This window comes from Somniosus microcephalus, chromosome 8 (genome assembly GCF_052327205.1).
Source record: "Somniosus microcephalus isolate GS21.2 chromosome 8, FLI_Smic_1.0, whole genome shotgun sequence".
NCBI classification, from domain to species: domain Eukaryota; kingdom Metazoa; phylum Chordata; class Chondrichthyes; order Squaliformes; family Somniosidae; genus Somniosus; species Somniosus microcephalus.
In genome coordinates this window covers 74,291,898-74,317,613 of record NC_140994.1, presented here as the reverse complement: position 1 = coordinate 74,317,613, position 25,716 = coordinate 74,291,898, and positions in this window count along the sequence as shown.

Here is a 25,716-nt window from a genome sequence, read left to right as displayed (position 1 = left end):
CCAGACGGAGGAGGGCCAACAGGCCTCTGCACAGGAGACCTTACCCTCCCAGGGTATTCCGGGAACGATTCTCCTACATTAATTTGTCTGAGGAGCAGTGTTTGCTCAGGCTGCGCTTCAGCAAGGAGGTGGTCACTGAGCTCTACCACCTGCTGCAGCCAGATCTGCAACCTCAACTGAGGACCAGGATGTCTCTGTCGGTGGCAGTAAAGGTCACAGTGGCGCTGAATTTTATGCCACCGGCTCCTTTCAGCAGCTACTGGGGACATCGCCAATATCTCCCAGTTCACGGTCCATTGCTGTATCCGTCAGATCACAAATGCCCTCTATAAAAGGAGACGCCAGTACATGTCTTTCTCGATGCCAAACAGCATGAACGCGCATTGGGCTTTGCAAGGATAGCGGGCTTCCCCATGGTGCAGGGCGCCATTGACTGCACGCTTGTTGCATTGCGGGCACCTCATGAGAATGCAGAGGTTATCAGAAACCGCAAGGGGTTCCACTCCTTAAACATCCAGTTGGTCTGTAACCACAGACAGCTGATACTCGCTGTCAATGCCTGATATCCTGGCAGCAGCCACGATGCTTTCATCCTGCGCCAGACTGGTGTGCCAGAACTTTGAGGCTCCTCAGGGACAAGGGTTATCCACTCTGCACCTGGCTAATGACACCGCTCCGTAACCCCAACACCCCTGCTGAGCTGCGGTGCAATGAGAGCCATCTCGCCACCAGGAACATCATTGAGCAGACGATCGGCGTGCTCAAGCAACGGTTCCGCTGTCTGGACCACTCAGGAGGAGCCCTGCAGGACTCGGCTGAGCGAGTCTCCCTCTTCATAGTTGTGTGCTGCATTCTTCATAACCTGGCAATCCTCAGGACCCAGCCAATGCCACCAGGCCTTGGAGCACCACCGGAGGAGGAGGAAGAGGAGGAAGATGATCAGCAGCAGCATCAAGGCAGGAGGGAGGCCCACAATGTTGAAACTGCAAGGGCCGTCCGTCAACGACTGATAACAAACCGCTTCTAGGCCCCGACTGAGGAAATGGCTTTTGGCATGGAGAACAACATGAATGAAAGCAACCCACAACCCCAAAGCTGGCCAAGGCAGCAATGATTCCAAAGGCCAAATCTTTTGAATACAAAAACTTTTTTATTTTACAAACTCTGTGTGTGTCATTTCTTCATGACAAACTAATAGAAACAAACACAAAAAAATCATGAATTAATATAACTGGTTCTCACAACCTGGAGATAAATGCCAAAACACTAAACAAAAGTTTGAACACGAACCTCGGCCTTTAATAAAAAAATTCTCAACATTTTGTCACACCTCCTACTTTTTGCCCTTCGAGGGTAATCTCCATCCCTTGCGCACTTCTCCCCTTCCCACCCTGCAGCTCCTCCGTAATGGGACCCCAGTGGCTGCAGCAAGGCTGGTGGAAGGCTGCTGATTGTCAGAACCTGAGACTACAGATGCCCTTGAAGGACACTCTCAACCAGCTCTGGGCCTGGAGAGCCCGGCTGCAGGCTGCACCAACTCTGCATGGGCGGCAGCAGTCTGGGCTACAGGCGGTGGCAAGTGCAATGGGGAAGTGACAGTGGTAGCAGCAGGAATGCTGTCATCTTGAGAGAGGACAGCAACTCCCTGCTCGACCGACACACTGGCACTCCCACGGGCCAGTACCTCAGCATCCGGAGCAATCTGCTCGAGCACAGATTGCTGGCCTGCTGCGGCACCGTGAGAGCCCTGGGGAAATGTGTCCGAACCAACGACAATGGCAGCAGTCAGTGCTTGCGTGGCCTCAATCTGAGTCTGCATGAGACCAGTCTGAGATTGGATCACGGCAGCCAGTGACTGAATTGCAGTACTAAGCATTTGCGTGGCATCCGCCTATGCTACAGTGTAGTGCTCCACACTCCTTGCCAGTGCATCAGTGCATTCGGGTACCCTTCCCACTGCACCCATGAGCTGAGTGTGCATGTCCACCGCCTGGGTATACATTTCAGCTATGAGCCGCTCCTCCTCTGTCTCCAGTGCAGCAGGACTCGCTGGCCAACTCTCCCTCCGGGGAGAAGACCCCCGAGCTTCCCTAGCCACATCGCATTGCTGCAGCCCGCTGGGTCCTGGAGCTTCACCCTCATCAGACCCTTCCCCCCTGCTCCCCTCCAGGGAAGACGTGGTCCCAGTGTGGGCATGGGCTTCCTCAGGAGAGGGTGGCGCTAAATGCTCCAGCTTCCTCTTCCTCCTCGCCTGCGGTTTCGCTCCCTCTGGCAGCTTGAAGGCCCGTCTCCTCAGCTGGTGCATCACCATCTGAAAGCAGGGAGGTACAAGAGTGGCTTTAGCATCAGGACAGGGGGGCAGTAAGGGAGGAAGGAGTGGAAGGATTTAGTAAGTTGGATTGAAAGTGTCAAAGGCTGGTGTTGTGAGGGACAAGTGGAATGAGAGAGGAGAGAAAGCTGATGACCTTACCATTGCTGTCCCGAATGGGGTCGGCCTCTCCAGGGCCAACGGGACCAATCACCTGGCTTGCCACAAACCTGTGGACGCACGCCTCAAGATCGCTGAGGGGTTGCAGCTGAGGCCGCTCTCCACCCGTCTGTTGCTGCGGTCTCCTATTATGAGATAGCTTGGCCTGCAAGAAAAAGGATGGCATCTGAGTAAATATACAGCCTGATGTGCCTCCCATAATTGAATAGCCCTTAATGCATGCAGCCATGGTCTTGCCTGATGTGCCTCCCATAGTTGAATAGCCCTTACTGTATGCAAGGTGTGGAATGTGCGTGTGTGTTTCATGAGAGGGCCATAGGTGTTAGATGAGTGTTGGGCATTGGGGTTTTAAGAACCCCTGGCCATAGAGTGAGGTTGAAATGGAGGGATGGAGAGGTATTTAAAAAAAGCTACTCACCTTGACGGCCCGAGTGAGTTCGTTGAACTTATTGCAACATTGAGTATGGGTCCTGGGCACCATGTTCCTGGAGGAGACGTGCTGAGCCATCGCCCTCCACAATCTTCTGTCGTCGCGCGGCAAAGACCTCCTGCCACTCTCAGGATAGAGTATAGATCTTCTGTGCTCCACCGTGCCAACCAGAGCCTCCAAGGCCCACTCGCTGAAGCGCTGAGCTCGTTCTCTCACCCGCTCCATAGTCCTTGGCTGGAAAATGTAGTCACAGGTTTCTCCAGGACGAGATTCAAGGATCCAATGAGCAGGGTGTGGCTGGAGAGCAAGATCGACCCTCCCCTTTAAGAACTGGCTGGCGCCAGTGTGTCTGTGTTCCATCGCTAACTGACATCACCTGCGCTGTGCCAGCGCCCTGAGGTAGCGCCTCACTCCTCGGCCTTTGCGCCTTAAGACAGGTGTGCAGCGCCTGATTTAGCACTCCAATCACCTCCAGGGGCGATAAAAGCCAAGTTTGCAGTCGGAAGCGATAGTTAGCGCCAGGCGTTAAACTTTGCGCCCAGCCGATAATTGCGCCCCAAATGGGGCGATACAGAATTTTTTCTCCCCCTTTTTGTTAACCCTATCTTGGGTTAATTTAAATGTTTAGAGAGTGCAAACACTCCTCCTGTGCTTCCTAAGTATGAACAATGGGAGAGGAGCTCTACACAGTCCTATTAACACACATGTGCAAAGTTCTCTCATAAGAAGAACTGAATTTCTGCCAGGCAGGAGCCATGCAGTGTAAATGGGATACTGCCCAACTAGAACGCACTTCAATCATCGTGTTGTCTTAATTAATGTTATTCAAATTGGTTTTAGGTACAAACACAGATAAATGTGCGGTATTACATTTTGGTAGGCAGAATAGGGAGGTCACTTATCACTTGGAGGGTGCGAGTCTAGGTGGGGTGGAGGAACAAAGGGATCCCAGAGTACAAATACACAAATCACAAAGTTGCAACACAGGTTAGCAAGGCCATAAAAAAAGCAAACCAAGCACTAGGGTTTATTTCTAGAGGTATAGAATTGAAACGTAGGGAAGTTATGCTAAACCTGTATCAAACCTTGGTTAGACCACACTTGGAGTACTGCGTGCAGTTCTGGTCACCATATTATAAAAAGGATATAGAGGCACTGGAGAGGGTGCAGAGAAGATTTACCAGGATGATACCAGAAACGCAAGGGTACACATATCAGGAAAGGATGAACAGGCTGGGTCTCTCTTCTCTTGAAAAAAGAAGGCTGAGGGGTGACCTCAGAGGTCTTTAAAATTATGAAAGGTTTTGATAGAGTGGATAGAGAGAATGTTTCCACTTGTGGGGAAGAGCATAACTAGAGATCATCAATATAAGATAGTCACCAAGAAATCCAATAGGGAATTCAGAAGAAACTTCTTTACCCAAAGAGTGGTGAGAATGTGGAACTCGCTACCACAGGGAGTGGTTGAAGTGAATAGTATAGATGCATTTAAGGGGAGGCTAGACAAGCATATGAGGGAGAAGGGAATGGAGGGTAATGCTAATAGAGTTAGATGAGGAAAGATGGGAGGAGGCTCCAGTGGTGCATAAATACCGGCATGGACTGGTTGGGCCGAATGGCCTGTTTCTATATAATGTATGTAATCCTATGTAAAAATTCCAAACCTTCATATAAAACAGTAAATCCTGATACTTAGATAGAATTTACAGCACAAGGACAGGCCATTCAGCCCAACAGGTCTATACCAGTGTTTATGCTCCACATGAGTTTTCTCCCAACTTACTTCATCTCACCCTAGCGACATATCCGTCTATTCCTTTCTCCCGCATGTACTTATCTAGCTTCCCCTTAATTGCATCTATGCTAATCGCCTCAACCACTCCAGGTTTTAGTGAGTTTCATAGTCTCACCACTCTATGAGCAAAGAAGTTTCTCCTGAATTCCTCATAGGATTTATTAGTGACTATCTTATTCTTATGTCGACCTGCTGAGTATTTCCAGCATTTTCTGTTTTTATTTCAGATTCCCAGCATCCGCAGTAGTTTGCTTTTATATTTATGGCCGCTAGTTTTGGACTACCCCACATCTTCTCTACATCTACCCTATCGAACCCCTTCATCATTTTAAAGACCTCTGTCCAATGTTCCCTGTAACTGTTTTTTTGGTGCGCGGGCCTTTAACTGGCTGCGCGGCTCATTTAACTTTTCGCGCATGCGTGGTCATTTCCTTTGTAAAGCCGGTGGGCGGCTTGCGCGGGACCTCCAGACCGCTGCGCGGCCGTGCAGCTTAACGGGAACGTTGCCTCTATCAGATCACCTCTCAGGCTTCTCTTTTGAAGAGAAAAGAACCCCAGCCTGTTCAGTCTCTCCTGATAGTCATTACCTCTCAGTTCTGGTATCATGCTTGTGAGTCTATATCGCTTTTTATAACATGAAGACCAGAACTGTGCACACTTCCTCAGGTCGAATTGTGTCCCCAGTGCCTGTCTGTCCCATGGAGCTGGAAAATCGGGCACCTTGATCAAGGGAGCTTGTAGCCCAGGTTTCTCCCCAGACCCCATGGAGTGTTCCCTTGGGGCTAATCCCGATTTTTTTTTTTGTTGGCAGTTGTTGTTGAGGCTGCTTCCTTCCCCTTCCCCCTCCCAGTGGGGCTCACTTCAGCCCATCTGAAGGCCGGTGCATTTCATCTCACTCGAAGGGGGAGGCCTCTAGTCCTCCACCAGGTCCCGGCTGAACCGAGGCAGTGGGAAGGCTTCGCCTCCTATGGGGCCGTCTGTAAAATCCCGGAAAATGCACAACAGGCTTCTCTGCCATTTTCTGATGGGCTCGGCTGGAGTCCAGCAGAACACCCGAGGAATTTCAGGGCGAAGGGGGTTATTTTTATATATCACTAGTCGTTTGCCTGTTTACATCTCTCCTGATTTTTATTTCCATTGACTTCAGGCCGCCGACTCGCCATCACCCATTTTACACTGTTGCATGCGGTCAAAATAACTCCCAATGTGTCCAGACTACAGAGCTTTTAATGAATCGATAAATATGTTCATTATATACATGTTTCACATGTTTTACCATTTTGTTACTGTATAGTGAACAGCCAAAATGTTGACATTGTATTTGCATTTTTCAGAGAAAGCTACAGATTTATTTACCTATCCCCCTGGAGATTCTGCAGCATTAACCAGCTACACTATAGCAGCAACCCTTCTAAAATCTCCATGGAGAATACTCTAGACACTGTTTTGGCCGGCGTTCTAACAGTTTCTTTTCCCTGGCATGGTGTGTGGCCTGCATGTGAACTATTAATGCGATGCAGATCTTGTGTAATGCTTTTGACGTATTCTTTTGGTTTAAAAAAAACCAGGCAAATTAATATTTGAAAAGAACACAGCTTCACCAACCATGTCTTATTCAATGTGTAGTATATTCCTTTTTAAATTCTGTGATGGTCGAGCGATAAATCACAAGACTAAGTCTGGGTTTAGTTAGTGTTTTCAGCAAACAGACTATTTTACCACTCCGCGAACTTCCTCATCAATGATTTTTGCCTTTCGATTTCATCTAGCTTGTCATCTTGCGGTTCCAAATTGCAAGTTTCCAGTCTAGAGTCGAGTATCGGGAGCAGATTGCTCTGTGGCGTTGCATGAATAACGGCAGCATTCATTTAGTTGTGTTCTGATATATCCAAAGCCCAGCTAATGCAGCAGTTCTTTCTTCTCCTAACCGTGAAAATAAGATTCGGCAATATTTAGCCCAGAGACATTTTGAACGGAGTGCAAGATTTTCTTGTTATGTATTTAAATTGTGCGTTCGGTTGTCCAGCGAGAGCTGACTGACAATGTACTTTTTTGAAAAGATGTTATTGTGCAAAATAATACAAAAGAGATTAAATTTTTTTAAGTAACGAAATGAGAGTCTCTTCAAACTTTCCAAACCATTTAAACTGTGGGCACATGATCTTTATTAAAACTTACCAAAAGCTGCATCCTGCATTTACTCCCCATACCAGGGAGGAACTATATTCAACAGTGTGTGGTTCATAACGTACTGTTTTATAAAATTAACTTAATTTCATTATTTTTTAAACTTAATATTTGAAGTGAATAGGTATAAATGCTTTGGACCTGAAGTCAGATCGAGCCCTGGTGGAAACCAATGAAGGAAGGGAGGTTGGAAAATGGAGCCAAAGCTGTTTCTGCTTGGATTCTGCTCCATTTCTACAGCTGAATCATTTTACGGTGGGTGGAACTTGCCCCCCTTTCTGGTCACATGTTAAGTGGGCATGTCTAGGTGAATGCCCGGGCTAACCCAGGAATTCTGCCCAGTACACCCTTTAGAGACTTGAGCACATTATCCAGGCTGACACCCCAGTCGGAGGTGCCGTCTTTCGGATGACACGTTAAACCGAGGCCCCTTCTGTCCTCTCAGGACAGCACTATTTGAAGAAGAGCAGGGGCATTCTCCCTAGTAACCTGGCCAATATATATCCCTCAACCAAAACAGATGATCTGGTCATTTATTCCATTCCTGTGTGTGGGATTGGTTGCTGTGATTCCTAATATTACATCAGAGGCTACACTTCAAATTGGCTCTGAAGCACTTTGGGACGTCCTGAGGTCATGAAAGGTTCTTTCCTATAAAAGCCTCAGGGGAACTGTTGTCAGCTGAGAGCTGGCATGAGTCCTACTGAGGCTACAGAAAAGGCCCAGGTGTCTTGCAGCCAAAGACAATTCGGGTCAACAGGGATGTAGTCTGGGAGCTGTAAGACCGGCTGTGGGACAACCTGAAGCCATACTGCAGGGCTGGCATGGGTCATCCAGTCACAGTAAAGGTCACCACAGCCTTGAGTTTTTATGCCTCGGGGAGTCTCCAGAAGGTAATTGGCAACATGCCAGTGTTTGTCAGTTGGTGGTGGATCGCTGCACTATCCAAGTCGCCAATGACTTGCCAAAGCTAACTAGCACATTGACTTCCAAATGGAGCCTCAGGAGCAGCAGGCCCAAGAATTGGGCTTCTTTCAAATGGCTGGGTTTCCAAAAGTACGGGGTGGGGATGTGGGGTGGGGGGCAGTGCATAGATGGCACATGTGTAGCCCTCTGTACCCTTTAACAGAATTGTAAGAGATTTTACTCTATTCATGCACAGCCAGGTAGTGTCTTGAGGGAAGTGGTGCTAGGGATTGTGGATGCATTGGTAATAATTTTCCAAAACTCCCTGGACTCAGCAAAGGTCCTGGCAGACTGGAAAACTGCTAATGTAACACCCTTATTTAAAAAGGGCAGTAGACAGAAGGCTGGAAACTATAGATCGGTTAGCCTAGCATCTGTGGTAGGTAAAATTTTGGAGTCCATTATTAAGGAGACAGTAACAGGACATTTGGATAATCATAATTTAATAGGACAAAGTCAGCATGGTTTTATGAAGGGGAAGTCATGTTTGACAAATTTGCTGGAGTTCTTTGAGGAAGTAACATATAGGGTGGATAAAGGGGAACCAGTGGACGTAGTGTATTTAGACTTCCAAAAGGCATTTGACAAGGTGCCACACAAAAGATTATTGCTTAAGATAAAAAATCACGGGATTGGGGGTAATATTCTGGCATGGATAGAGGATTGGCTATCTAACAGAAGGCAGAGAGTTGAGATAAATGGTTCATTCTCAGACTGGCAATCAGTAACTAGTGGTGTTCCGCAGGGGTCAGTGCTGGGTCCCCAACTCTTTACAATCTATATTAATGATTTGGAGGAGGGGACCGAGTGTAATGATACTAAGATGGGAGGGAAAGTAGTGAGTGAGGAGGACATAAAAAACCTGCAAGGGGACATAGACAGGCTAAGTAAGTGGGCAGAGATTTGGCAGATGGAATACAATACTGGAAAGTGTGAGGTTATGCACTTTGGCAGGAAAAATCGTAGAGCAAGTTATTATCTTAATGGCAAGAAACTGGAAAGTACTGAAGTACAAAGGGATCTGGGGGTCCTGGTGCACGAAACTCAAAAGGTTAGTATGTAGGTGCAGCAAGTGATTAAGAAGGCCAATGGAATGTTGGCTTTCATTGCTAGGGGGATAGAATATAAAAATAGGGAGGTATTGCTTCAGTTGTACAAGGTATTGGTGAGACCGCACCTGGAATACTGCATACAGTTTTGGTGTCCATACTTAAGAAAAGACATACTTGCTCTCGAGTCAGTACAAAGAAGGTTCACTCGGTTAATCCCGGGGATGAGGGGATGGACATATGAGGAGAGGTTGAGTAGATTGGGACTCTACTCATTGGAGTTCAGAAGAATGAGAGGCGATCTTATTGAAACATATAAGATTGTGAAGGGGTTGGATCGGGTGGATGCGGGGAGGATGTTCCCGATGATGGGTGAAACTAGAACTAGGGGGCATAGTCTTAGAATAAGGGGCTGCTCTTTCAAAACTGAGATGAGGAGGAACTACTTCACTCAGAGGGTGGTAGGTCCATGGAATATGCTGCCCCAAAAAGCTGTAGAAGCTACATCATTACGTAAATTTAAAACAGAAATAGACAGTTTCCTAGAAGTAAAGGGAATTAAGGGTTACGGGGAGCGGGCAGGAATTTGGACATGAGTCTAGGTTCGGATCGGACATGGCCCTATGGGTAGCGGAGCGGGCCCAGGGGCCGTGTAGCCTGATCCTGCTCCTATTTCGTGTGTCTAATTCTGTTAGATTCAGGAGATGGTTCTGTGATAGTAGATTGGCGGTTAGGATCAGATCAGCCATGATCTTATTGAATGGCGGAGCAGGCTCGAGGGGCCGATTGGCCTACTCCTGCTCCTATTTCTTATGTTCTTATGTTGTTATGACCACAGTAACAAGGTCATGCAATACGAATGTCAAACTCCCTGGCCTTGCACGCAATGGGAGTAATTTTAACCCCTAAATACGGGTAGGTTTAGGTTGGGTAAGAACCCACCTCCAACCCGTCCACTTACTGGTTTAACAGAGGCGCGACAGGGGCGGGCAACCAATGGTGGGTTGTGTAAAGTCCGCGCCTCAATAATACACGGACTTCGGGAGAACAGTTTAACAGGTACTTTACTGAACAAGAGGCAGCTTGAAACTGAAACTACAGAAGCCTGCTAGGCCTTTTATTCAGGGGTGGTCACTGCTGGTACTGCAGTCTAAGACCAGTTATTCCCTTAAAGGTACATACACAACAATTCCTCCCCTTTTAGATAAACAGTACATAACATTAATTTAACAACTAAATAATAACTAATTACAATTACAATTTTCTCAGTAATATATGCATCAACTGAAATAGTCATTTATAAGTTCAGTCTTTGAGGAGGCTTCCTGATCCGGACTGGATAGCGCCTTTCTCGAGTATCCTGTTCTGGCGGTGGAGTCAATTCTGGCTCATTGTCATTGGTTGGTTCGTCAGCTTCCAATACCCCTGCTTCTGAGGTAGATGCAATCTGTGCTTCGGGCTCATTACCAGGTGCACATGCTTGTGGTACAGGTTTGGCTTGTTCCTGTGACTCTAGAATCTGGTCAGCATGGCGTCTCACGATGCTCTCTCCAATGTCCACTGTGTACATTAGTGGTCCCTGCTGTGTGCATATCGTGCCTGGCTGCCATTTTTCTGTTCGGTAGTCACGGGCCAAAACTGGTTGCCCTATCTTGAAGCTCCTGGTTGGCTTCTCATTTATGTGCTGGAACTGCTTATCCTCAACATCTCGTCTTATGTTTGGTTTGAGCAAATCCAAGCGACATCTTAGTCTCCGGTTGAAAAACAATACGGCTGGAGTTTGGTTGGTTACTGCATGTGTTGCATTCGGGTAAGCAAACAGGAAGTTATCCACCTTGTGTTGCAGTGGTATGTCGTCATTATACATTGCCTTGATGGCCTTTTTAAAGGTCTGAACAAACCTCTCAGCCAATCCATTTGTGGCTGGATGATATGGGGCAGATGTGTAATGTTTCACCCTATTATTCTTCAGGAACCTCCGGAAATCCTCAGACACAAACTGTGGGCCATTGTCGGAACAGATCTGTTCTGGCAACCCATTCCTGGCGAAGATGGTCCTTAGGACTGCAATAGTTTTCTCCGTGGTGGTGGAGGACATTTTAATGACCTCTGGCCATTTCGAATGGGCGTCCACAGCGATTAGAAACATTGAGTCCATAAAGGCACCAGCGAAATCAATGTGTACCCGTTGCCATGGAGATGAGGGCCACTCCCATGGATGTAGCGGGGCGTGTGGTGGAGCGTTTTGGACCTTCTGGCATCCTGTGCATCTCTTGGTCATATCCTCGATTTCTTTATCGATTCCTGGCCACCACACAAACACCCTGGCTAGGCTCTTCATTTTTACCCCTCCCAGATGACCCTCGTGAAGCTCATTGAGTACTCTATCTCTCAACTTGGGTGGAATTACCACTCGGGATCCACACATCAAGGTTCCCCGGCACACTGCCAGCTGTTCCCTCCTTGTCGAGAATGCTGGCAACAGTGAGTCGCCATATGCTGGCCACCCCTTCACCGTCAAATCATAGACCCGAGTGTGTGTCGGGTCATTTCGGGTTTCCTTCTCAATACTTGCGTTTGTAACAGGCAAACATTTGACTATGGTCACATGGAATATCTCCACCGGGTCCACTGCAGGTGCTTCTTCCGCCGTAGGCAACGGTAGGCGCGACAGCCCATCAGCGTTTCCATGTTGTTTCGTACCTTTGTACTCTATCATACTGATGTGCCCCTAGGAAAAGTGACCATCTTTGCAGCCGTTGCGCCGTCATCACCGGAACGCCCTTCTTTGGGTTAAAAATTGAGACCAGGGGTTGATGATCAGTCAGTAGGGTGAATTTCTGCCCGTGCAGATAGTGATTGAATTTCTTCACCCCCCACACCAGGCTGAGGGCCTCCCTGTCAATCTGGGCGTAGTTACGCTCGGCTGAGGTTAGCGAGCGCGATGCAAAGGCTATTGGCCTCTCCGAACCGTCATGGAATTTGTATGACAGCACTGCCCCAATGCCGTAAGGTGACGCATCACATGCCAACCGAATCAGTAGTGTTGGGTTGTAGTGGACCAATACTTCTTTTGAAGTGATTTGGCATTTACATTCCTGAAAGGCACGCTTACACTCATCACTCCATTTCCATGTTACACCAGTTTGAAGGAGGGCGTTCAGTGGGTGCAGAATTGTAGATAAATTCGGCAAGAACTTATAGTAGTAGTTCACCAACCCGAGGAACGACCTCAGTTGCGACACATTTTCTGGTGCTGGAGCCTTGACTATAGCCTCAATCTTGTCCGGCGACTTATGCAACCCTTCCTCATCAATCATGTGGCCACAATACGAGATTTGTCTCCTGAAGAACTCGCATTTGGGACGGTTGGCTCGTAGCCCATATTCCTGCAATCTCATGAGTACCTGTTCCAGGTTGGCAAGGTGTTCATTGTCATTTTCGCCCGTGACCAGGATGTCGTCCAAATAACACTGGGTCCCCGGGATCCCTTGCAGGACTTGTTCCATTGCCCTCTGCCACATAGCCGGGGCCGATGCTACCCCAAATACCAGTCGATTGTACTGGTAAAGGCCTTTGTGAGTGTTTATCGTGAAGTATTTCCTAGATGCTTCTTCCACCTCCATTTGTAGATATGCTTGAGCCAGGTCAATCTTTGTAAAACGTTTCCCTCCAGATAGTGAGGCGAAAATATCTTCTATCCGTGGAAGCGGATACTGTACTGTGTGCAGGACTGGGTTCACAGTCACCTTGAAGTCCCCACGGATGCGAACCTTCCTTGGCTCCCCAGGCGTGCTGCTCAATGCTTTCTTCATTACAGGAACGACGGGTGTGGCCCACTTGCTCCAGTCCACCTTAGACAGCACTCCCGAACGCTCCAGACTCTCCAGTTCAGCTTCCACAGCTGGGCGTATCGTGTATGGCACCGGTCTGGCCTTGAAAAATTATGGAGTTGCGTTATCCTCAATCTTTATGGTTGCCTTTACTCCTTTTAAAGTTCCAAGTCCTTGTTGGAACACCTCTTCCGCGTCAGATAGAATTTGTGACAGATGTCCAGGTGCGACGTCATCATCTTTTTTGTCAGTCACAGTTAGTGCCAGAATGGAATGCCAATCCAATTGTAGTCTTCGGATCCATTCACATCCCAATAATGGTGGTCCTCCATCTCGTCATATATACATGTATAGTTTCTGTGTTTCCTTTCCATTATATTCAGCTGGCACCCTTATTTTTCCTCTGGGATAGACCTTTTGCCCCGTGTATGTCTTCAATACAATGGACGTGTCCTTTAAGGGTATGTGTGAGAATAGCCGCTCATAGTCTCGTCGATTCATGACAGTTAGGGCTGATCCTGTGTCCAATTCCATCTTCACTGGGGACCCTGCTATCATGAGGGTGACCCAAATGGTTCGGTGATCTTCTTTTGTGATCACGTTGTATAACTTTAAACATCTTAGTCGCCTGCTCCCGGAGTCCTCATCACTCCCCTGATCTTCTGAACTACTATCTGTCAGTTTCTTTACTTTCCTGTACTGTTCCTTAGTTGTTCTTGCCGTGTTGGTCTTCTTTCCCGACCTGCAGACTCTTGCTATATGTCCCATTTTCCCGCATTGCCTGCATATTTTGTCTTTAAACCAGCAGTCCTTCTGCTCATGGGTTGTTCTGCCGCAGCGATAGCACTTTTCGGCTCCATACGCCATTTCGTTAGCGCTGTATTCTTGTGGTTTCTGTTGTATTTCCGCAGCTCCCCGTGCTGCTGCTTCAGAGGATACTGCCACGCTGAAAGCCTGTTCTAGCGTCAGGTCCTTTTTTGAAAGTAGTTGTTTCTGGGTTCCTTCACTCTGGAGCCCGCAGACAAACTTATCCCATAAGGTGTCTGCCAGTCCTGCTCTGAACTGGCAGTGCTTCGATAACTTGCGTAGTTCCGTAAGATAGTCAGCATTGCTCTCATCTTTGTGCTGGTTTCTTTTATGGAACTTGAATCTTTCTGCTATCAGCAGTGGTGTAGGGCTTAGATGTTCCTGGAAGATATGAGCAATCTCCTCAAAACTTTTCTCCATTGGTTTAGCTGGGGTAATTAAATTCCGCAATAGGCCGTACGTACTCGCACCCATCAGATTTAATAATACCGACGCCCTCTTTCCATCAGCCACCTCATTTGCCTTGCAGTACACTTCAATTCTTTCCACATACGTGGTCCAGTCTTCTACCTCGTTGTCGAAAGCAGTGATACTGCCACTTTTCGGCATCTTGGGCGATTTAAAATGGCGCCTCCTGCGCTTTTGCTTCTTCCCTAATGGAATAAAATGGCGCCTCCCGCGCTTTTGCTTCTTCCCCAACGGGATAAAATGGCGCCTCCCGCCCTTTTGCTTCTTCCCCTTACTGCCACGCTGCTCCTAGCGTTCTACGGGGTAATGGCGGCGACCCGCAGCTTCGGCGCGTCTCGCTTTCCTTCCCCCCCGTTTGGTTTCTCTCCGCTGTCCTGTTCTCGAGCACCGACTGCACCCTGTGCGCTCCACCCTCTCTCTCTTGTTTTCTTTTCCCGGTGACGTTGCGTGGCCCGATTTGTAGAGCCGCTCGATCGAGCTTGAGCCCACCGCAGTCCGGAAGGGTCAGCGCGCTACCTGCTACCAGCACGATTCGCTGGAACCACAGTCTCTCCTGCAATTCTCCAAACACCGATGGATTCTTTGGGCGGTTGCCCTCGGTCGACGCCCATTGCTCAGACTACAACCTTCCAGGACCTTCCTTTCAGGCGAGATCCCCATGAGATGATGCCACACTGCAGGTGAGTTCGAACTTACTCGTCGCCACTGTAAAGTCCATGCCTCAATAATACACGGACTTCGGGAGAACAGTTTAACAGGTACTTTACTGAACAAGAGGCAGCTCGAAACTGAAACTACAGAAGCCTGCTAGGCCTTTTATACAAGGGTGGTCACTGCTGGTACTGCAGTCTAAGACCAGTTATTCCCTTAAAGGTACATACACAACAGGTTGGTTAGTAACAACTTTTACTGAGGCTGTGTGCATCCATTTTAACAAGCTTTTTATTTTTGTTTTTAACTAATATCGGCCAGGTGGGAAACCCAACAGGTAAAAGGAGGCGTGAAGGGCTGGATGCATCAGGTAAGTGCCTTTACAGCGCTGCTTGTGGGCCAGGAGGAGCAGGAGTCTTTCCATCCAGCCCAACAACCTTTCTTGCTTCCAGCTCCACAATTGCCAACTAACACCCCCACCCCTGACCACCATCTTGTCCTCCCACCACATTCTCGCCCCCCCCCCGCGATCTCTTCCCCCCCATCACCACTAGACCCCACCCCCTCCCTCCCTACCTGCTCTCTGCTAGGATGTGTCCTTGTGCCACAGGCTTTCCCACCCGACAGGCAGGCAGCTTGTCAATCAGACTGGCTGTCAGGCGGGAAACCTGCAGAGAAAATTTAGAAGACCTAACTGCAGGACATCCGGGAAACCCGTACTTCTGGGTTTCCCATCCTTAACTCCCCCCCACCCCACTCTGAACGCATGGCCCTGTAAGTATCGGGGGCCAATGCCCTTATTTTGAGGCAGTCTGCCGAGCCCCTGTTATTTGATGACAACCAGAGAGTAAAGGGCAGAGTATTGAGGGAGCAGGGGCACCCACTGATGCCTTAGCTCAAGATGCCTCTGTAACATCCAACAGCAGCAGCAGAGCAAAAGTACAATGAAGCCCGTGCCTCCACCTGAGTATGCACCCAGCCAACCGATGGGATTCTGAAACAGCATATCTGCCATTCAGACGGATCAGGCAGGGTCCTCCAGCAATGTCCTGCAAAAGTCTCCAGGATTATTGTAGCTTGCTGCATTCTGCACAACATTGTCTTAGAAAGAGGCATCCACCTTAAGGAGCACGGCAGGAGGAGATGATGGGGGAGGCTGAAGAGGTAGCACCAGCTGGCCCTGTACCATCTGCCACAGTGTGCCAGCAAAATTTAATACAGGCAACTTTCTCCTAAACTGTCCAACGGATTAACCAAATCCTCACCTCCCAGCATCTTGGAAATTCCTTCCAATCTGAAACAATCCACATCATAAACACGACCAGCTCCTCATCCACATTGTTCTTCCGGAATATTCATGTCCTCAGCCTCACAAATCAAATCAAACCAGCACAATTAATTCAATCCGCTAAAAATATTTAGTTCTTCAAAGAAGAAGTCTGCACCACACTCCTGTCTTCTCCCACCACTCAACGACTGTTGCATTCGCCTACCTATTCTGGTACCCCTATCACTGGGCACTCTCTTGCCTATTCCAGTATTCCTATCACTCAGGCATTTCCTCTGATTACATCCTCTGTCACCTCCTGCCCATTTCTTTCTGCCCACAGTCTTCCTGACCCTCCTGCCGCAGTGAAGGAAAAGCACGTTCTGCCTCTGCTCCACTTCCTGCAACCAAGGCCCTGGGCCATCACCATCGAAACAAAGGGGCAGAAATCCTTGTGCCCCTCCTGGCATACATGATCATTTTTTTTTCAGACATTTGCAGGAGTTCTGACAAAAGGTCATCATCCTGAAATGTTAACTCTGGTTCTCTCTCCACAGATGCTGCCTGACCTGCTGAGTGTTCCCAGCATTTTCTGTTTTTATTTCAGATTTCCAGCATCCGCAGTATTTCGCTTTTGTTGCAGGAAAATAATGTTCACTTTCACCAGAATGCAGAATTAACGCTCAGAATTTAAAAAAACTTAAACCTTCTGCGCCACAAGGCCTCCTGGTTCTATTTATGAACATTTCTCAAGTCTTGCCGAGATGGTAAAGTCGAAAAACCGCACATCCCTTTAAGAAGCATCAGCCCTTTAAGGCCTGCAACAGCCCACCAATTTCGTATGTGTCACAGCTCAACACCTGTCCGCAGCACACCCTTTAATGCAAATGACCGCCCATTGGAAATGTGGCCACCACACATCTAGGGAGAGGCCTCTTCTGCTGCGCTCTGCCTCTCTTTAGCATAAGGGCAGAGACATAAATCGTAATCGTCCCTGACATATCTTAGGCTTCAGAAGAAGGAAAGTGACTTTGAGCAAAATATACCCCACTGCAGTTTATAGCATCGCGCATGCCTTGCTTTTAAATTCTCCAAAACGTTTTATCCCAGAAAATAATCAATGCAACACAAACACATTAAAAGTTTGAAAAAAAAATGCAAGCTACATAAAGACAGATGAGCTGAACGGAAGCTTGGAGCATCAGATATTGTCATGTGAGAATCTTTTTTTTATTTTGAAGCGAGTAGTTTTGCTGCTCTTATGTGCTGAGTAGAGGAGCAAACTGCTGTTCAGTTGAATACTTGGTGCCTGTATAACCACAGTGTCTTGCAATAACACAAACCAGGCCTGGACACTCAATCACTTCCATACTTCCTGAATGTGTGTTCCCTGCCAACATACTGTTTTGTTCTGGGCCAGGCTGTTCGTCTGCAGCTATGCCCATGGAGACAGTTGTATGATTCAATCATCAACCACATCTGTCATCACATTTGTGTTTCCACTCGGGGTTAGGTACAACCAAAGTGGCCAGCGGATAATTCATGGCAAGATGTCTGGATGCAGGATCACTAGGAGGTGCTTATGAGATCAAAACCACATCTTGGGCATTGATGTGTAGTCTAAAGCATTGAGGATGACAGCATCAAATATGTTGCGTAAACAGGAGAGTCTGATAAGGGACTTCTAACTGTGAGCACAGCTAAAGAGTTTGGTGCAAGTGAGTGAAAAGAGATTTAGGTAAATGCAATTCCTTCTTGCGCTGGTACTATTTTGACTCTTAATGGGCACCTAGGCATACAATGATTCAGATTCTTTCAACTGAAGACTCAATTAACCCTTTAATTTGCAGAAATGTAAATTGTTGTTTGGCACTTTTTGGCTTGGGGTTTGGTCCCTCCACTAATAAGGCAGTAATTTACTAAGACTTTGAAGTTTTCATTTATTACCTATGCCATACGTCAACAAAAGAAGCTGCAACTACTGCCGTGGCTGTGAGCCCAACAGTTTTGCTTGCCTAATTAAATGTAATTGCTTTATTTTTGTACTGGCATTCATACATGCAGCATAGCCTTGTAATAACATAAATTGCATGGATGGTCAGAGGACTTTCTGACGCCAGAGTGGAGACGCTCCTGCTGTCAATCCCTGCTCTATCTTGCGAGTCAAAGGAACCGGGCAGTCCCCGTCCCAGTACCATATAATTAGTCGCACTACAGGAGAAGCTCACTGTTGTGAAATCCCCTTGACGGACAGGAAGCACAGTGACCTGATCTTGCTCCCGTTAAGCATTTAGAAAGGTACATTTCCACAGTAAATGCAACTGGCTACACAGTATGCATTTAGAGGTAAGAGATAAATTTAAAAAAATATAGAATGTATTGGTAACGTGACCTTGATCTAGCCTGGGCTGTGATATATCATCATTTCCATCATTTATTGTGACAAAGGAAATCCACAATCAAAAGTGCAATGTTGCCACTTAGACTTTCTTCTGAAACTTTGAATAATGAAGTTGTTAACTGACTTTTTTAACTCCTCCACTTCACTTGACTGCAGGAATGTCTGCTAAAGTCAGCAGCAACCTGTACTTTGTTTTTTGTTTGACACAACTAAAGCAAAGCTTGTCGGAGGGCAAGGGTAAATTACAAGCCCGGAGCACATAATGAGCTCTGGGAAAAGCTCCCCTGACCCTCACAGCGAGCGCGAGGCAGGCTGGAAGTGCGATACTGACTTCAGTGATTAATCATACGGCAGGACTCGAGTCGTTGGCACTAATGATAGACCTGCCCTTTGGGCCTTTGTTGGCCACTGAACAGGAGCGTCTTCACTGAGTGCCGATCCCTCCCTTTTTGTTACTGGTGCCAGTAGGTCTAACAGTGGCCATTAAAGCAAACATGACACAGCCCCAGTCTTGAATAGCATCCGAACTTTATAAAAGGTACTTACAGCAGATCAGGAAAAATACCTAGAGGTATTCGTAGGTTGAGAACATGCAAAAACATAAATAGTTGCTTTTTAATGAAAACATGCAACAATTGATGAGGCTAAGGTCAGTACGTTCCGGTAATAATGATAGAGAAAATACATTAGCTGTAATTCGTGCATTTTGTTCAAAAAATTAACAAAACCCCTTTGCTAACCTTTATCGTCCTTAATAAATTAATTAAGTGAATCAATAAACAAACATAATATTTTCCATTCAACTATGTTATTTTAAAGCTAATTTAACGATATATTGGGGGTGAAATTGCTCATGATCTTTGGCAGTAATGCTCTAGTTACACTGTTACAGCGCCGAAAAGAGAGAAAATTTGCATTTTAGTGCATCACTTGGCTCGTGTGGAGCGTAAACCCCAGCACAGGCCAGTTGGGCCGAATGGCCTGTTTCTGTGCTGTGAATTCTATCCAATCACCCTGCTTATTCGCCATAATTGCACTAAACACAAAGCTCCTCAATCTTTTTAACAGTGCAAATAGAGTGCCAGCCCAAGCCCCACAGAGTTCATTTGTAACGCTTCACTATTCAAGTACACAGAAGTTTCCTGGGTTAATGTCGCTCCTGTAACTTCACACCCCAAAAAATAACTAGGCCGAGCAAGTGTTGGTGAGGAGTTGGTGAGCTGAAGAGGACATCAACTTCACTCATGGATTACAGACTTCCGAGCAACCTTTTTGTTGGCTCCGTGATTCAGAGGATATGCTGTTATTAAATAATCACACGGATGCTGTACATTAACAATAAACGGGTCTTTACTGGAGGAGGGTAGTCTCAAGACAGGGGGTACAGAGGCATGCGCAAAGCTTATATACCGGTGTGGTCACTGCCGGTACTACAGTATACAGGAGCTATAAAAGTAGTTCTGACTTAAAGGCACATACACTACAATTCCTCCCCTTTTAGATTAGTAGTACCCCTAATATTCAAATAACAATTAACATTTCAACATGTACATTAAACAACAAAAGTCCATTTATAGATTCAGTCTTTGGGGCGGCTTCCTGACCCTTTCGGGATAGCGCCTTTCCGGAGGTTCTTGTTCTTGGTGCAGAGGCGATTCTGACCCCTTTTCATCGGGTAGTTCATCAGGTTCCACTGCTACTGGGTCTGAAGTAGATGCTACTGGTATGTCGGGTTCATCCCCAGGTACTCGAGACATGGGGTTGACGCGTTCCTGTGACGCTAAGATCTGATCGATGTGGTGTCTCACAATGTTCTCCCAGACATCCACTATGTACATTAATGGCCCCTGCCTTGTACATATCGTTCTGGGTTGCCATTTCTCTGTTCGATAGTCACGGGCCAAGACTGGTTGCCCTACATTGAAGCTCCTTGTCGGCTTCTCGTTGATGTGCTGGAATTGTTTGTCCTCAACATTTCTTCGCACACTTGGTCTGAGCAAGTCCAGACGAGATCTCAACCTTCGGTTAAAGAACATCATGGCCGGGGTCTGGTTGGTAACTGCATGTGTCGCGTTTCGGTAGGCTAATAAGAAATTGTCCATCTTATGCTGTAGTGGAATTTCATCATCACACATGGCCTTTATCGCCTTCTTAAAGGTTTGTACGAACCTCTCAGCCAATCCATTTGTGGCTGGATGATACAGGGCGGATGTGTAATGCCTTACCCAATTCCTTCTAATAAATTTTTGGAACTCGTCGGACACAAACTGTGGTCCATTATCAGAGCAAATCTGCTCTGGCAACCCGTTTCTGGCAAATATGGTCCGTAGGACTGCGATCGTTTTCTCTGTAATGGTTGAAGACATTTTTATCACCTCAGGCCACTTTGAATGAGCATCCACTGCTATTAAGAACATTGAGTCCATCAATGGACCAGCGAAATCAATATGCTCCCGTTGCCATGGAGAGGAGGGCCACTCCCATGGGTGTAGAGGGGCATGTGGTGGTGCATTTTGGACCTTCTGGCATCCTAAGCAGCTCTTACTTAGGTCTTCGATTTGTTGATCGATTCCCGGCCACCACACATAAGCCCCAGCAAGGCTTTTCATTTTCACTCCCCCCAGATGACCTTCATGTAGCTCATTTAGCACTCTCTCCCTTAACTTGGGTGGAATCACCACTCTGGATCCACACATCACTGTCCCCTGGCATACTGACAGCTGTTCTCTTCTGGATGAGAATGCTGGCAACAGTGAGTCGCCATGTGTTGGCCATCCCCTCACCGTCAATTCATATACCCGCGACAGCATCGGATCATTTCGGGTCTCCTTCTCTATATCCGCGTTTGTTACTGGCAATCGTTCAATTATTGACGAATAAAATATCTCGATAGGGTCCACTGCTGGTGCTTCCTCCACAGTAGGCAGTGGCAGGCGCGATAGCCCATCAGCATTCCCATGCTGTTTCGTGCCTTTATGGCCGGAGTGCCCAGTGGTGCCGAGGCTTTTTCGAGGGCATGTTGTTGTTGGAAGAGAGAGAGCGAGCGACTGGGGGGGGGGGGGGGAGGAAGGAGAGAGCGACTGGGGGGGGGGGGGGGAGGGCGCGGGGGGGCGAGGGCGAAGGGGAGCGCGCGCGCGGGGGGAAGGGGAGCGCGCGCGCGGGGGAAGGGGAGCGCGCGCGCGGGGGAAGGGGAGCGCGCGCGCGGGGGAAGGGGAGCGCGCGCGCGGGGGAAGGGGAGGGGTGGGGGCGAAAGGAGAAAGGGGTGGGGGCGAAAGGAGAAAGGGGTGGGGGCGAAAGGAGAAAGGGGTGGGGGCGAAAGGAGAAAGGGGTGGGGGCGAAAGGAGAAAGGGGTGGGGGCGGAGCAAGGGGTGGGGGCGGAGCAAGGGGTGGGGGCGGAGCAAGGGGTGGGGGCGGAGCAAGGGGTGGGGGCGGAGCAAGGGATGGGGGCGGAGCAAGGGATGGGGGCGGAGCAAGGGATGGGGGGAGCAAGGGATGGGGGGGGAGCAAGGGGTGGGGGGGGAGCAAGGGGTGGGGGGGGAGCAAGGGGTGGGGGGGGAGCAAGGGGTGGGGGGGGAGCAAGGGGTGGGGGGGGAGCAAGGGGTGGGGGGGAGCAAGGGGTGGGGGGGAGCAAGGGGTGGGGGGGAGCAAGGGGTGGGGGGGAGCAAGGGGTGGGGGGGAGCAAGGGGTGGGGGGGAGCAAGGGGTGGGGGGGAGCAAGGGGTGGGGGGGAGCAAGGGGTGGGGGGGAGCAAGGGGTGGGGGGGAGCAAGGGGTGGGGGGAGCAAGGGGTGGGGGGGAGCAAGGGGTGGGGGGGAGCAAGGGGTGGGGGGGAGCAAGGGGTGGGGGGGAGCAAGGGGTGGGGGGGAGCAAGGGGTGGGGGGGAGCAAGGGGTGGGGGGGAGCAAGGGGTGGGGGGGAGCAAGGGGTGGGGGGGGAGCAAGGGGTGGGGGGGGAGCAAGGGGTGGGGGGGGAGCAAGGGGTGGGGGGGGAGCAAGGGGTGGGGGGGGAGCAAGGGGTGGGGGGGGAGCAAGGGGTGGGGGGGGAGCAAGGGGTGGGGGGGGAGCAAGGGGTGGGGGGGAGCAAGGGGTGGGGGGGAGCAAGGGGTGGGGGGGGAGCAAGGGGTGGGGGGGGAGCAAGGGGTGGGGGGGGAGCAAGGGGTGGGGGGGGAGCAAGGGGTGGGGGGGCAAGGGGGGAAGCAAGGGGGGAGGGAAGCAAGGGGGGGGAAGCAAGGGGGGGGAAGCAAGGGGGGTGGGGAAGCAAGGGGGGTGGGGAAGCAAGGGGGGTGGGGAAGCAAGGGGGGGGTGGGGAAGCAAGGGGGGGGTGGGGAAGCAAGGGGGGGTGGGGAAGCAAGGGGGGGGTGGGGAAGCAAGGGGGGGTGGGGAAGCAAGGGGGGTGGGGAAGCAAGGGGGGGTGGGGAAGCAAGGGGGGGTGGGGAAGCAAGGGGGGGTGGGGAAGCAAGGGGGGGTGGGGAAGCAAGGGGGGGTGGGGAAGCAAGGGGGGGTGGGGAAGCAAGGGGGGGTGGGGAAGCAAGGGGGGGTGGGGAAGCAAGGGGGGGTGGGGAAGCAAGGGGGGGTGGGGAAGCAAGGGGGGGGTGGGGAAGCAAGGGGGGGTGGGGAAGCAAGGGGGGGTGGGGAAGCAAGGGGGGTGGGGAAGCAAGGGGGGTGGGGAAGCAAGGGGGGTGGGGAAGCAAGGGGGGTGGGGAAGCAAGGGGGGGTGGGGAAGCAAGGGGGGGTGGGGAAGCAAGGGGGGGTGGGGAAGCAAGGGGGGGGTGGGGAAGCAAGGGGGGGGTGGGGAAGCAAGGGGGGGGTGGGGAAGCAAGGGGGGGTGGGGAAGCAAGGGGGGGGTGGGGAAGCAAGGGGGGGGTGGGGAAGCAAGGGGGGGGTGGGGAAGCAAGGGGGGGGTGGGGAAGCAAGGGGGGGTGGGGAAGCAAGGGGGGGTGGGGAAGCAAGGGGGGGTGGGGAAGCAAGGGGGGGTGGGGAAGCAAGGGGGGGGTGGGGAAGCAAGGGGGGGGGTGGGGAAGCAAGGGGGGGGTGGGGAAGCAAGGGGGGGTGGGGAAGCAAGGGGGGGTGGGGAAGCAAGGGGGGGTGGGGAAGCAAGGGGGGGTGGGGAAGCAAGGGGGGGTGGGGAAGCAAGGGGGGGGTGGGGAAGCAAGGGGGGGGTGGGGAAGCAAGGGGGGGGTGGGGAAGCAAGGGGGGGGTGGGGAAGCAAGGGGGGGGTGGGGAAGCAAGGGGGGGGTGGGGAAGCAAGGGGGGGGTGGGGAAGCAAGGGGGGGTGGGGAAGCAAGGGGGGGGTGGGGAAGCAAGGGGGGGGTGGGGAAGCAAGGGGGGGGTGGGGAAGCAAGGGGGGGTGGGGAAGCAAGGGGGGGTGGGGAAGCAAGGGGGGGTGGGGAAGCAAGGGGGGGTGGGGAAGCAAGGGGGGGTGGGGAAGCAAGGGGGGGTGGGGAAGCAAGGGGGGGTGGGGAAGCAAGGGGGGGTGGGGAAGCAAGGGGGGGTGGGGAAGCAAGGGGGGGTGGGGAAGCAAGGGGGGGTGGGGAAGCAAGGGGGGGTGGGGAAGCAAGGGGGGGTGGGGAAGCAAGGGGGGGTGGGGAAGCAAGGGGGGGTGGGGAAGCAAGGGGGGGTGGGGAAGCAAGGGGGGTGGGGAAGCAAGGGGGGTGGGGAAGCAAGGGGGGGTGGGGAAGCAAGGGGGGGTGGGGAAGCAAGGGGGGGTGGGGAAGCAAGGGGGGGTGGGGAAGCAAGGGGGGGTGGGGAAGCAAGGGGGGGGTGGGGAAGCAAGGGGGGGGTGGGGAAGCAAGGGGGGGGTGGGGAAGCAAGGGGGGGTGGGGAAGCAAGGGGGGGGTGGGGAAGCAAGGGGGGGTGGGGAAGCAAGGGGGGGGTGGGGAAGCAAGGGGGGGGTGGGGAAGCAAGGGGGGGGTGGGGAAGCAAGGGGGGGTGGGGAAGCAAGGGGGGGGTGGGGAAGCAAGGGGGGGGTGGGGAAGCAAGGGGGGGGTGGGGAAGCAAGGGGGGGGTGGGGAAGCAAGGGGGGGTGGGGAAGCAAGGGGGGGTGGGGAAGCAAGGGGGGGTGGGGAAGCAAGGGGGGGTGGGGAAGCAAGGGGGGGTGGGGAAGCAAGGGGGGGTGGGGAAGCAAGGGGGGGGTGGGGAAGCAAGGGGGGGGTGGGGAAGCAAGGGGGGGTGGGGAAGCAAGGGGGGGTGGGGAAGCAAGGGGGGGTGGGGAAGCAAGGGGGGGCTGGGGAAGCAAGGGGGGGTGGGGAAGCAAGGGGGGGTGGGGAAGCAAGGGGGGGTGGGGAAGCAAGGGGGGGTGGGGAAGCAAGGGGGGGTGGGGAAGCAAGGGGGGGTGGGGAAGCAAGGGGGGGTGGGGAAGCAAGGGGGGGTGGGGAAGCAAGGGGGGGTGGGGAAGCAAGGGGGGGTGGGGAAGCAAGGGGGGTGGGGAAGCAAGGGGGGGGTGGGGAAGCAAGGGGGGGTGGGGAAGCAAGGGGGGGTGGGGAAGCAAGGGGGGGGGTGGGGAAGCAAGAATAACAGAAAAAGAACTTCTTGAAAAACTCAAGGACCTGCGACCAGGAAAAGCTTGCGGGACAGACGGCATACTAAACGAGATGATTAAACACGCAGACGATAAACTGAAACTGGCTGTCCTAAAACTCTTCAACTTGGTTCTGAGTGTCGGTTATTTCCCTGACATCTGGAACAAAGGACTCATAACACCCATTTACAAAAGTGGGGACAAAATCGACCCAAACAACTATCGAGGCATCTGTGTAAACAGTAACCTGGGGAAGGTATTCTGTAGCATCATAAACAAAAGACTTATAAACTTCCTTGAAGAGCACAATGTCTTGAGTAAAAGCCAAATTGGATTCCTGCCAAACTATAGAACATCCGATCATATCTTCACCCTACAGACCCTAATTGACAAACACGTTCACCATAACAAAAGCAAAATCTACGCATGCTTTGTAGATTTCCAGAAGGCTTTCGACTCCATCTGGCATGACGGTTTATTCCTGAAACTTATCGAAAGCGGGGTAGGAGGGAAAACATATGATGTGATTAAATCAATGTATACAAACAATAAATGTGCAGTTAAAATTGGAGACAAACAAACAAAATACTTCCCACAGGGGCGGGGGGTGACGCAGGACACTCTTTAATATTTACATTAATGGATTGGCAAAACTACTTGAACAATCTACAGCACCCGGCCTCACCCTATATGAATCCAAGGTTAAATTCCTCCTCTATGCCGACGACCTGGTTCTGCTGTCACCAACTAAGGAGGGTCTACAGCAGAACCTGGACCTGCTGGAGTCGTACTGCCAGACTTGGGCCCTGACAATAAATCCCCAAAAAACCAAAGTCCTTGTGTTCCAGCAAAGATCCAAAC